Source organism: Bombyx mandarina, chromosome A1 (genome assembly GCF_030267445.1).
Source record: "Bombyx mandarina strain Sakado chromosome A1, ASM3026744v2".
NCBI classification, from domain to species: Eukaryota; Metazoa; Arthropoda; class Insecta; order Lepidoptera; family Bombycidae; genus Bombyx; species Bombyx mandarina.
Genome location: NC_143234.1, coordinates 7,621,692 through 7,635,064, shown reverse-complemented (window position 1 = coordinate 7,635,064; position 13,373 = coordinate 7,621,692). Strand labels below are relative to the sequence as shown.

At 33.3% G+C, this 13,373-nt stretch overlaps 1 protein-coding gene across 1 annotated transcript in view; it reads left to right on the top strand.

Annotated features, from left to right (window-relative positions):
* Positions 1–1,908: 1,908 nt before the first annotated feature.
* Positions 1,909–13,373, top strand: part of LOC114253525 (uncharacterized) — a 46,503-nt gene continuing 35,038 nt past the window's right edge. The window contains exon 1 of the mRNA XM_089739880.1: positions 1,909–2,047. The gene's annotated coding sequence lies outside the window, so the exon portion shown is untranslated. The remainder of the gene's footprint in view (positions 2,048–13,373) is intronic.

The following is a 13,373-nucleotide window of genomic DNA, read 5'->3' as shown; positions in this document are numbered from 1 at the left end:
AGTTACACAAGAAAAAATCTTAAATAGGTATATCTGCAATAATAAATATTTTATCAACTTTTTTTGTTTAAGCGCTCCTCCTGTAAACCTACGAATTTGGAGTTAAGAGTAGTGTTCATTGGAGGCATCGCCATGGCGTAGTATAGTCGCCATTGAACGTGTTATAAGGCTATAATTAGTCAGTTGTTAATAATATTGTGAAACAAAATATGTAACGGATGCGAAGGATCGCGGCTCGCGCGCTTTGATGTCCGATAAAAATCGACACAGCTTTGAAAACCGCGAATGCAGCGAAAACTTTGATAATCATTTGCAAAAGTCGTCCTGCACTTGTGGCCTGTGAGCTTGCATATTCGTGCAAATGTGAGTGACGGGTGTAAGGTTATAAACTTACTACTACTAATATTTACTGTTACCCGCAACATTACAAGGGTAACTTACAGTAAAATAATCAAAGAATATGCTAAATATAAACATGTAAATTTTGTCAAATAATATTTATCTATTATCTATTCCCCGTTCTATGGGAATTCCCCGGCCCAAGAGGTAATGCTTACTTGAAGTAGAACATAGTGCGGTTCGTTTCACGCAATGAATGGTTAATCTACTTTTGTGGTTAATATTAAAAGTAACTACGTTTTTCGCCGTTCACTGTATACTGTATAGCTGGAATAATTTGAAGTCGTCGTGGCCTAAAGGATAAGACGTCCAGTGCATTCGTGTTGAGCGATGCACCGGTGTTCGATTCCCGCAGGCGGGTACCAATTTTTCTAATGAAATACGTACTTACAAATGCTCACGATTGACTTCCACGGTGGAGGAATAACATCGTGTAATAAAAATCAAACCCGCAAAACTATAATTTGCGTAATTACTGGTGGTAGGACCTCTTGTGAGTCCGGACGGGTAGGTACCACCACACTACCTATTTCTACCGTGAAGCAGTAATGCGTTTCGGTTTAAAGGGTGGGGTAGCCGTTGTAACTATACTGAGAACTTAGAACTTATATCTCAAGATGGGTGGCGCATTTACGTTGTAGATATCTATGGGCTCCAGTAACCACTTAACACCAGGTGGGCTGTGAGCTCGTCCAAACATCAGAGCAATAAAAAAAAAATACAGCAAAAGCAGTAAAATTACAGTAAATCTACTGTAATTCCAGTGCACCTGGCATCACTGTGTAGCATTCGGCTACATTCGGTTATTATTAATTTAGAAGTGTTAAATCAGTGTTGCCATTTTAATACTTCGAAACCATAATGGGAAGTTTTTTTCTTTTAGAAGGCAGACCAACACTCGGTGCGACCGACACTCGATGATATTAAAGATAAAGCACAAAATAATATATATGTATATATAAAATATTGAAAAAAAAATTAAAATACAGAGCATGACATTATCTCAAATAATTCTTAAGAGCATTGAATTCTACGTAGTAGTAGTTCTTCGCAGTTAGTAAGTTAAATTTATTTTTCGTTGTTATTTGGCAAGTTTATAAGTAAGTAAGTATAAATAATTTTATAACATTTTCGTTTAGTTGCGATAACTCGTTTCAGTAATGGTCAAACGGGAAAATAACCCTATTGCCATAAATATAATTCGAATTTACACTAATAATATATTGAAAATTTTTACTTGTTTTTAATATATGTCTAAAATTTTAATTAATTTTTAATTTTAATTTGCCTTTTTAAATTTTTGTTTAAACTTAATTATTTCTTATGACAAATTTTAGCAGCACTGGAGATTTTTCTGGGCATTATGATGCGATTAAAATTTCATAAAACAGTGCCTTATTACCACACTGATTAGTAGTTATAATATTAATTTAGAGCATTTAATTAATGGGTCTCTTTCAATGAAACTTCTAATTTTAGGGGATTAAAGTTCAACCTGGGGAAATCGGTAAAATGAGACCTGGCAAACCTACTCTAATTGCTACATTTTCCCAACTTTGACATTAAGTCGTGCAGTTGTGGAAGTTGTGAACGTATGTGTAGTTCTTAAAAACAATATTTATTTTTATGTGGTGATCAGAAATAAACCGTAAGTGTTGAATTAAATATTATTTAATTTCATTAGTATATAAGTCTGAAATAGTTAAAACATAACATTTAATCTTAATATAGTTATAAAATTCCCAGAAACTCCACTTAAGTAAAGTGGGGCTTATTTTAAAAAGAAAAAAAAAGAAAAAATCCTTCCCTCTGCCACATGCCATGTGCATTCCGATGTTTTATTACGTGAAGCAGGTCGTGATCATAAAATTCTTTCGATTATATTCAGCATAATTTGGCGCGAAAATCCTAGATCTGTTGAAATTCGTTTACTCGCGTATTTGACGATTTAAAAATAGTCAAAGTAGTTGGCATATTGTAATACTAAGAGTTGTAAGAAAATGTGTCAGTAGGTGATGGTCAGGTACAATGAAAATAAGAATTGTATTACCTTAGCCTAAATACTTTGAACGAGAAAAAATATTTGTTTGATGATGTAACTTTTGCTGAAGTACTAGATTATTAGTAGAATAAATTACATTTATATCGATATAAAAGCATAAAATTGTGTTAATTTCACTACAATTAATAAATAATATAAAAAAATTGAAATAAGTATATTTAAAATAGCACTTCTTATAGTGTGAAAATAGAACTAGTTATAATAAAGCTTATGCAATAAAAACTTTGCCTGGATTAACTATTGAATACATTTACTTCAAAATTTTAAACGTAAATTTTCGTACTAAAGATAAGGAACAAGTTCTTAAAGAAAACTTCAAAATATTATTAATAAATATGAAGTAATATAATTATTCCTAAATATTGAATATTTTTTTATTTTCTCATCAATAACAGATAAGCATTTCCTACCATTAGAAAAAGCAAAATATGAAAATCTTATCTAAAAAAAATACCCATAAAAACTTTTTATTACTGAGAAATTATTATTTTTATAAGTGAGAAATTTAGTGTTTTGCATATGTTCAAAATAGATTAGTGATCCCACAATAAAACCTGAGTATGTGTAGTTTTTGTGTTTTTTTTAGCATAAATCATATACAAAATTCAAACTTAATAGATAATTAAAAAAATACCACCTTCCACTTGCCATATGCAATTCTGCGAGATATTTTTTTGTTGTTTTCTATATATTTTGGTGAATTTAACTAAAGTTTATCCCTTCAGTCTCAGCCTTAATGGATGGTAATATTTTTTATCCTAAATTTACATCTTTTGCATACTCTGTCGACTAGAGTGATGTTAGAATTTTACAGTGATCTGTAATTGATATATTTATGCTAATCCTTATTTCTACCACAACCCGTCCTATTTGTTCGAGTCTGAAAAATAACATACAGCATTTCAATACTATTTACAAATTCACTATCTTGTTATCAACCAACATATATGGTATCTGAAAAAAACTGAACGTAATATAACTATCCAAGACTTATTATTTTAAATATGGGATCTCAGCAATAAGTAATGTTCTTGTTGTTAAAACTAAGATAGATATCAAATAAAATTTAGATATCTTACAGCATGGAATGTATATGGAAAATAACTTACAAGGATTATATTATTTTCATGGCAATTTTTTTGTGCTATTTATTTACGGATTCAATTAGTTTAACAACTTTAATTTTTAAGGTAATCAAAATAATTCTACTACAGACTATACCCCTTATTACATATTTAAAGAACATACCTTAAATGTCTTTCAAATCTTGCACCCGTAATTAGTCAATCTTCTAAATTTCTATCTTATCCGAGAGCTACACTTCGGAATGTGTAGTAATGGGAAATTTATCTCCTAATGTTCACTGTCACATTATCTGAACTTAAAATAAATGTTTATTTCTTTTAACGATAAGCTTAAGTAACTAATTTGTTTTTGTTAAGAGTATGTTATGTTGATTAATGTGTTTCACTTTAAATCACAAATTGATATTAAATTAGTAAAAAATAGTACTTAATATTTTTGTTTACTTAAATTATAGGACAAATCCTCAATCAATTATGCTAGTGATGTTTCGTATTTGCAATACACTAATTATATTCGGTTTCAAAGTTATAACGGTTGCTATTATAATAGAAAAAAAAAAACATTTGCTTTTGGAGCCTGTTGGACTTAAGAGCGTAGTTTCCCTAATTGGTCTGTGTCCATGCCCTATCAAATAAATTTTTTTTTTAGTCAACATAAATGAAAGTACATACTTGTTGAACGACAAAAAGAACTATCGCCTAATGTACCTTATTATACAACCACAGATAATCTTGATCGACTTGATATTCATTTCACTTTTAAAATTTAAATATTTTATAAAAAAAATTCTACACTGTAATATAACAGCATAATGATAATATACACAGTAACTTATTTTAATCAATGCTCACAAGACTGGAGTATTTGTGTAATGCTTATTGTCTACACAATAATGGCACAAAAATAATGATAAAATATGACAGATGCAATCGCTGCCACTAAATTTCTTAGATCATCTAGTTTTCCTTCTCTCTGTATGGTAACTTATGAGTTTGAAGTTAATTACTACTTTTTTTTTAATTTTTTTATTTCCCTTGTAGGCAGACGAGCATACGGCCCACCTGATGGTGAGTGGTTACCGTCGCCCATGGACTTCAGCAATGCCAGGGGCAGAGCCAAGCCGCTGCCCCTGGCATTGCTGTATTCACGTATTAACACTGTGTTGTAACCGTTTCATATCATATCGAAAATGCGTTCTTCTATCTGTTTATCCTAAAAATATCTCGATCCACTAACGGTGCTTTAAGGTACCTCAAGCACCGGTCACCATTCTCGTCAAACCCGTCGTTTGCGAGGAAGGGTTAGTAAATTAACCCTCAGACACAGCCCGCTGAGTTTCTCGCGTTTCCGATCCGGTGGTAGATTCTGCGAAGCACGGCTCTTGCCAGGGTTCGTGTTAGCAACGTCGTCAGGTTTGAGCCCCGTGAGCTCACCTACTAGTTAAGGTTCCTCTGAAATAGTCTCTCAAGGCTATCAGTTTAGGTAAGAAAAAACAAAAAACCTAAAAACAAACTATAAATTAGGCTATTTCCAATTATTACTGTTGTAGCCTATAACTTCTAGGTTTTATTGGAAATTAATGTAAAAATGAATATTTTTTTCTTCTTTTCATTTAAAATAAACTAAATAGAAGAATTATACACGAAGTCATTCCATCTCGAAAATCCGAAAACCGCTTCTTAAATGTATACACGAAGTCGAAATTACACATGAGGTGTGACCGAAAGTAATTCACACACGTAAACAAATTGTCGCGCTTTGCCAAGTCTCGTTGTTGGCAAGCTTAAAAGCGTTTTCAATGTTTATTGCTTCTATTCACGTTCAGCGCTAGTAAAAACTGGAGAAATTGCATTTTCAGAAGCTAGTGTTTTGAAATTATCGAGAAAATTACTTCGAAGTCCGAAATAGGTTTTAGATGTTAATGTATAAGTCTGTTGTCTGCATGCAAAAACTTGTCCTAAAAGTCCCAACATTGTACGAAGGGGTATTAATTATAAATTATCTAAACAGTAACCATGATACGGGGTAGGAAGCGGGACATGCATGGGTCCCCGCAAACCGATCCCACCGTTTTGCTAGTTTTGTCGCCAAAGCAAATTCACGCGTCTCTGTTTGAAGGGTAGCAGGGGTAGCAGCTTAAACATTATGCAATCGGAACTATGATCTCTTATCGAGGCTGCTTTATGCTATTTAGGCTGTCTATAGGCTCTAATAACCAGGAAAAATGAAAAACAAAGCAACAATAATTACTATATACCATTTATATAACATCGTTTATAACTTGCCGAAACCTACGTTGAATATAAAAAATAAAACGGTGAAAGCTATCTTATGGTAACTCGAGAGTTCCTTTTGCTATATCCTTTTTGTGTTTGTATTAAGTAATTATGAAAAAAATAAAATAAAGAGTCCGTATAAAATAATTAAACGTAAATAAAATGACATATATAAAATATAATATTTATACTATTTTATTATCTAATATATAAAATTCTCGTGGCACAATGTTCGTTCCCATACTCCTCCGAAACCGCTTGACCGATTCTCATGAAATTTTTTATGCATATTCAGTAAGCCTGAGAATCGGCTACTATCTATTTTTCATACCCCTAAGTGATTAGGGTTGTCCACCCCTAACATATATTTTTTTATTTGGACTTTTTTTTTTGTTATAATGAGGTAGTATGTGGTTGAATGAGGTTTTATTATTTTTATTATATATTCCCTCATCGTTCACAGCACTACATACCTCTTTCACTCATTTACCACATCTTTACACACTTACAATAAGTTAGTTTTTTTTTCTACACTAGAAATCTTATATATGGCAAAACAATGTTTGCCGGGTCAGCTAGTTTATTATAAATACTTGTATATTAGATATTTTTATATATTCTCAATCGGTTTTCGGAGAGTTCCTCAAAAACACTGCAGGAAAATGTCAGTTTTCGGTGTCGTTTTTCATTGTTACACTCTTTTTCCCAATAACCTAGAAAGGTTAATGGGAAAAAGAGAAGAGAAAGGAAAAGAGAAGAATCTCTAGCCTGCAAACAAAACGCGCGATAAAGAACTCTATTCCAAAAATAGTTATCCTACCTAACCTGACAGCTATTCGTATCCAAGTCCATAAAAATCGCTATTAACACCCCGGTCGTGAGACGAGGAATCTCAATTTGTAATAAGACTACCGTCACAGTCTTCATACCAGAACGCAAATCATTAAAATTATGAACGCACTTACATAATTATTATTATGAGGAACTAGCTGGTTTAAACATGAATACGGTTAGTTCTTAGAGTTAACTGCTGTAACCATGAGATACTGTTAACTCATCGTCCGCGGGTAACTGAACGATAGTATCATACTTTTTCATTTAAATATAACGATAAGTATGCACCATGTCGCTAATATTCGAATTTGATGATTATTGGCAAAAAAATAATTAATATTTTTATATGATATATTTTTTTTTTATTGCTTAGATGGGTGGACGAGCTCACAGTCCGCCTGGTGTTAAGTGGTTACTGGAGCCCATAGACATCTACAACGTAAATGCGTCACCCACCTTGAGATATAAGTTCTAAGATCTCAGTATAGTTACAACGGTTGCCCCAGCCTTCAAACCGAAACGCATTACTGCTTCGCGGCAGAAATAGGCAGGGTGGTCGTACCTACCCGTGCGGACTCACAAGAGGTCCTACCACCAGTAATTACGCAAATTATAATTTTGCGGATTTGATTTTTATTACATGATGTTATTCCTTCGCCGTGGAAGTTAATCGTGAACATTTGTTGAGTACGTATTTCATTAGAAAAATTGGTACCCGCTTGGGATGCGAACAACGGTGCATCGCTCAACACAAATGCACCGGACGTCTTATCCCTTAGGCCACGACGACTTCAAAGGAGACCTAACAACTCAACGACAACTATTTCATCAATTAATTTACTATTAAAGAAGAGTGCTTCTGTTATATTAAGCCGCGAAAGTTTAAATTACAATTGGTAAAATAGTATTGAAACCGATTAACGTTCATGCAAGCAGCACAATACAGTTGTGTTACCATATGAACTTGTGTTACGGTCATGAGACAATTGTCTCGATTGGTATCATTGATTGAATTAGTTCGTCAAGCGTTCATTCAAAGCGATCTTTGTTATACACAAATCTTAAGAACATTATAATGTGAAGATGAAATTATCGCCGTGGCTCCGAGAAAGTTACGTTAAGTCTGTTTATCTATACTAATATTATAAAGAGGAAAGATTTGTTTGTTTGTTTGTTTCGAATAGGCTCCGAAACTACTGGACCGATTTGAAAAATTCTTTTTCCATTAGAAGCCGACATTGTCCCTGATGAACATAGGCTACTTTTTTAAATTTTTTATAATTTTTTTTTTTTTGTTTCATGTGTGTTTTAATGTTTCCGAAGCGAAGCGAGGGCGGGTCGCTAGTATTATAATAATTTAACGGTGTAAAAAAAAGTAATGTTTTCAATCAAAAACTCTTGTTTAAATAACAAAATTAAAGGTATTAAAACAATTCATTTTACGTAATCTTTGATGGTTACTTGTTTTTCAAAACTTAGTAAAATACAAGAGTAACTTCCCCTTTTGTTTCTTGATTACTGATTTACTTCAAGCGTTTAGTATGTTTCGAATATAGTTCTAATAAAGTTCAGAAAGAAACATTTGGTTCTTAATTCTTAATAATTTATAATTATACTAGCGACCCGCCCTCGCTTCGCTTCGGAAACATTAAAACACACATGAAACCAAAAAAATAAAATAAAAAAAAATTTAAAAAAAAGTAGCCTATGTTCATCAGGGACAATGTCGGCTTCTAATGGAAAAATAATTTTTCAAATCGGTCCAGTAGTTTCGGAGCCTATTCGAAACAAACAAACAAACAAATCTTTCCTCTTTATAATATTAGTATAGAAAAGTAAAAAAATAAAAACTGAAAAATTAGAATTCTTCAATTACATTTTTGGCTCTTACCAAAAAACAGGGGTTTTGGATAAAGCCATTTCAATTCTAACGGTGCCATATCTTAAAGCACGTAATCTGTGAACAGATTCTCTAGATACATTCACAAATAAACAGAATAAGAACAATTTTCTGTAGATAGCGCCTTCTCATTGCTGATGCCCTAGGAGCGATAGTAAATACTACCGGGCTTAACCATTTCAGAGTTGTGGACTGGCTTCTGAGGCATTAAAAAATAATCTACCCTGGGCTTTCTCATAACTACGAGTACAAGCGTCTTACCTGTTGGCCTATAAGCGTTTTGATTTAATATTATGATATGAATCATAGTTGATTCACGTGTTTAAGTACAAAATACGATATAACCGAACTTTGTATACAAAAGATATTGATACAGTATTAACCGATCGCAAATGACTCATACAATTAGGTACTGAATTACAAATAGGGCCTTGTCGTTTGAATGTGTTTAATTCCATCAACTAGAGGTCCCGCAGTAGTCGAAATTCGACTATAATTAATTGCAATTGTAAGTTTGTACACTATTATGATTGTATTTTATACTTCTATAATCACAAATTTCGCCAAGACTACACTATAAAAAATATTAACAAAGACAAACAATATTTAATCTATTCTCAATTTGACAACAGACGTCAAGAACAAAAGTCTGACAATAAATAGTATGCATGCATGTGTGCGTCAAATACATGGTATGGGGTGTGTGAATGTTTTCTTTATTGATTTAATGTATCTTTTATGCATTATTTAAAAAAATATTAGCATTGTGTACTTCTTCTCTATATTCTCTATAAGTGTGGAAAATTTCATACTCTTCCGTCCACGCAATTTTCGTAAAAAGGGATACTAAGGCTTTTGCTTCACGTATTAATATATAGATTAACATTGTGTGTTCTAAACATTAATACGAAATAAACGAAATTCTTAGTTAGACGCGATGCACCATTTCGAACTAAATACTTCAAATTGATAGCTCTCTTCAAATTAGTGCTCTTCGCTGTACCTAATCTGAGTAGAAAATGGCGCGCTTAATGAATTGACTTATCCGACCGCGACGGGACAAGAGTACGACGAGCGAACTAACTCATAGACACAGCCCACTGAGTTTCTCGCCGGATCTTCTCAGTGGGTCGCGATTCCGATCCGTTGGTAGATTCTGCTAGGGCTAGTGTTAGCAAATTCTCTCAGGTTGAGCACATCTAAGTATACTGGGGGTAGGACGTCTTGTCAGTCCGTGCGGGTAGGTACCACCGCCCTCTCTATTTCTGCCGTGAAGCAGTAATGCGTTTCGGTTTGAAGGGCGGGGCAGCCGTTGTAACTATACTGAGACCTTACAACTCTTATCTCAAAGTGGGTGGCAGCGTTTACGTTGTAGATGTTTATGGGCTCCGGTAACCACTTACACCAGGTGGACTGTGAGCTCGTCCACCCATCTATGCAATAAAATAAACCTGGAAATAGCCCCTTAGGTTACCAGAGATTAGGAAAAAAAATATGCTCTACATAAAATTATTATGTAATAAGATATTAGAGTTAATAAATAAATAAGTTTTTAGAAGTAATTTCGTTTGGAACTACACTCCGGGCTCGCCGTGCTTTGCCCAAGGCTCTCGCACAAGACTAATCATTTATCACAGTGACCTCGTCAGCTAGCGTTATACGCAAATGGGATTGTTGAATGCATATTGTCGTAATACACTCCGGCCGTTGGACAGCAAGACTAATAATGATTTCAACGTGAACTTTCACCGGCGACTGAATCCCAATAGTCGTAACTTTCATCACAATGCCCGACAGAAACGGCTTACACGACCCAAATACCGGAGATGCTTTGTCTGTTGATTTAAAAAAAATAGATATATTTATAAATTGCGTAATCTGAATAATGCAATTTTATTTTATACTAGCTGACCCGGCAGACTTCGTAGTGCCTCAATCGATAAATAAAAGGCCTAAACTTTTGTATAAAATAAACTTAAAACAAACAAACGGAATACGTCCGACGGGGGACACATCAAAAGAAAAAAAAATTGTTATTTTTCTTTAATTCCGAACATTTTCATATTTATTTACCTTTTAAACCTTCTCTGGACTTCCACAAATAATTTAAGACCAAAATTAGCCAAATCGGTCCAGCCGTTCTCGAGTTTTAGCGAGACTAACGAACAGCAATTCATTTTTATATAATATATAGATAGATAAAAAATAATATATTATAATACATGTATTTTTGGGACATCTTTAAGATAGACGTTAATTAATATGTAAAAAAAACGATCATCGTAATAATCGTGAGTGTAAAAGTTATACATTTATTTTTCAAAGGTCATTCACATTCGACGACACATTAAAGTAATGCTTAGCATAAGCTTAGCATAACAAATTACTGCATTAACATACCTACGTTTTGCTGAATCTCCTACAAAATTGCATAATATAACATGAATCTAACAATTCATTAAGCAAAATGTTCAATTTTGAATTCAATAATAAAATGTGTGTTTTATGTTTGCGTAAATACGATTTATATTCGTCCGAAAACGTTAACGTTTTGAAGAAAATGAAAACCACATTTTGTTACTAATTTTAGGTCTGTGTTTTTGTATTAACTGCCTTGCTCGCATAACACACATAATTTGATTCTTGTATCGAAAAATACTATCTACCTTTCGCATTAACATTGCCAATACACTCGAGGCAGGCACTACTGGTGGTAGGACCTCTTGTGAGTCCGCGCGGGTAGGTACCACCACCCCGCCTAATTCTGCCGTGAAGCAGAAATGCGTTTCGGTTTGAAGGTTGGGCAGCCGTTTTAAATATACTTGAGACCTTAGAACTTATATCTCAAGGTGGGTGGCGCATTTACGTCGTAGATATCTATGGGCTCCAGTAACCACTTAACACCAGGTGGGCTATGAGCTCGTCCATCCATCAAAGCAATAAAAAGAAAGGCTAGGCTTGATAATAAACTTCAAAAGCGCGCATTGATAACACACGGCCACCTTAATTGTAATTTTGTAAAAAAAATACACGTTATTTTATAACTAAAATTCAATCAATAAATACTTGTGTTTTACGAATACCGAATAATCTTAAACGAGAAGAAAGCTCAGTGAGGTGCTTACGAGCCACTTTTAACATTCCTTCGCTCACGTCATCAACTAACAATCTCGGGATCCATTTCGGCTTGCAGAATTCTGCAGTGAATCATCGTGGTAGTGAATGGAACAACGCACGGGTTACTGTTACGGTTTTGTAAAATGCGATCTTTATCTTTGAGTTTGGTAGGTACGTTTGGTACAGACTAACCGTAAGTTACTTTAGAAAATTATAAATAATAGTTAAAAACTAACAAAATACACTGTTATAAAAAATTCAACTAGAAAATAAATTTTAATAAATTTAAATTAATAATGATGTATTTATAATTTTTACAATAAAATAATTCATTCTTATATTTTTATATAAATATATTTCATTTTTTAGTTGAATATCAACTTTTTTTCATATTTTTTTTAAATATTAAATTGTCATCGGTCCTCAATAAGTATACCAAATTTCGACTTAATCCGACGTTTTGAAGAGGGTCAAAATCATGTTCAAAGATTCCGTTACAAACATACATACGTCTGAAGCTAATAAAAGCGTATTAAAAATCAAATTTATATTTAAAAAAATGAGATGCAACTACGCCAGTTTATCATTAAGCAAAATTACTAAGATTCTCTAAGGTGTAACCTTAACTACCTCACATTTTTTGTACCGTAGTTGGGCTGATTAAAGGGATTATGTGGGTAATATTTTTGTGGTGAAACAAAAGGATGCTCTTTCTATTATGAAGTGATAACCTTTTATCGAGAAATAGTACCTCGGTTCGCCTATGTCAGCAAAACCTGAGATAAACGCCCACAATTATGATGTAATATCAAATAATAACAATAAAAAACGGTTTTCGAAAACTGAGATTTATTCGTTGCTAGTATTCTTCAGTTCAGCTCTACCTTGAAGCGTCTCGATGTGTCTTCCAATGGTATGTTAGTGTTGTAGCCACCTAGTACGTTGCCATAAGAGAAAAGCTTTGAACTTCTTATAGCTTCAGTTTCCCTAAACATTGCCAATTCAAAATATATCAATCAATCATTCATAATCGTCCATCACTCGATTGGAACTTCAAATGAGTTTGAGTTGAAAATTAAGTCATATATCGGTCCTATAAATATCATCGTAAGATAAAAATCTTCTAATTTGTTATAATGTGTATTTACGTTTACCATTATTATTTTTTAATGCAGATGAATCATTTGCTAGGTTTCGGTTAATTAACGATAAAGGTTGTTTGTGAACCGAGAGGTTTCTTGTCCAGACTTATAAAATGTCTATAAAAATTGAGGATACCTATTAAACTTAGCCGTCAACAAAAACCTTTTCTGATCCCACTTCTTTTGTTAGTTTCTCAAAACATGTTAAGTTCCCGCGTATTGAACATTTCAAAAATCCAAACCAACAACAATTTTTAAATACGTGACGTAAAGAGTCAATTAGTGCAGCTGTTGAACTTCTACGATTCCATTCGGCCTTCCACCACTCTGGCCCTTTGACAAATACTATATTTAATACTAGCTGACCCGGCAGACTTCGTACTGCCTCAATCGATAAATAAAAGACCTAAACTTTTGTATAAAATAAACTTAAAACAAACAAAAGGAATCCATCCGTCCGACGGGAGACACATCAAAGGAAAAACAAAATTGTTATTTTTATTTAGGTCCGAGCATTTTCATATTTATCTACCTTTTAAACCTTCTCTGGACTTCCA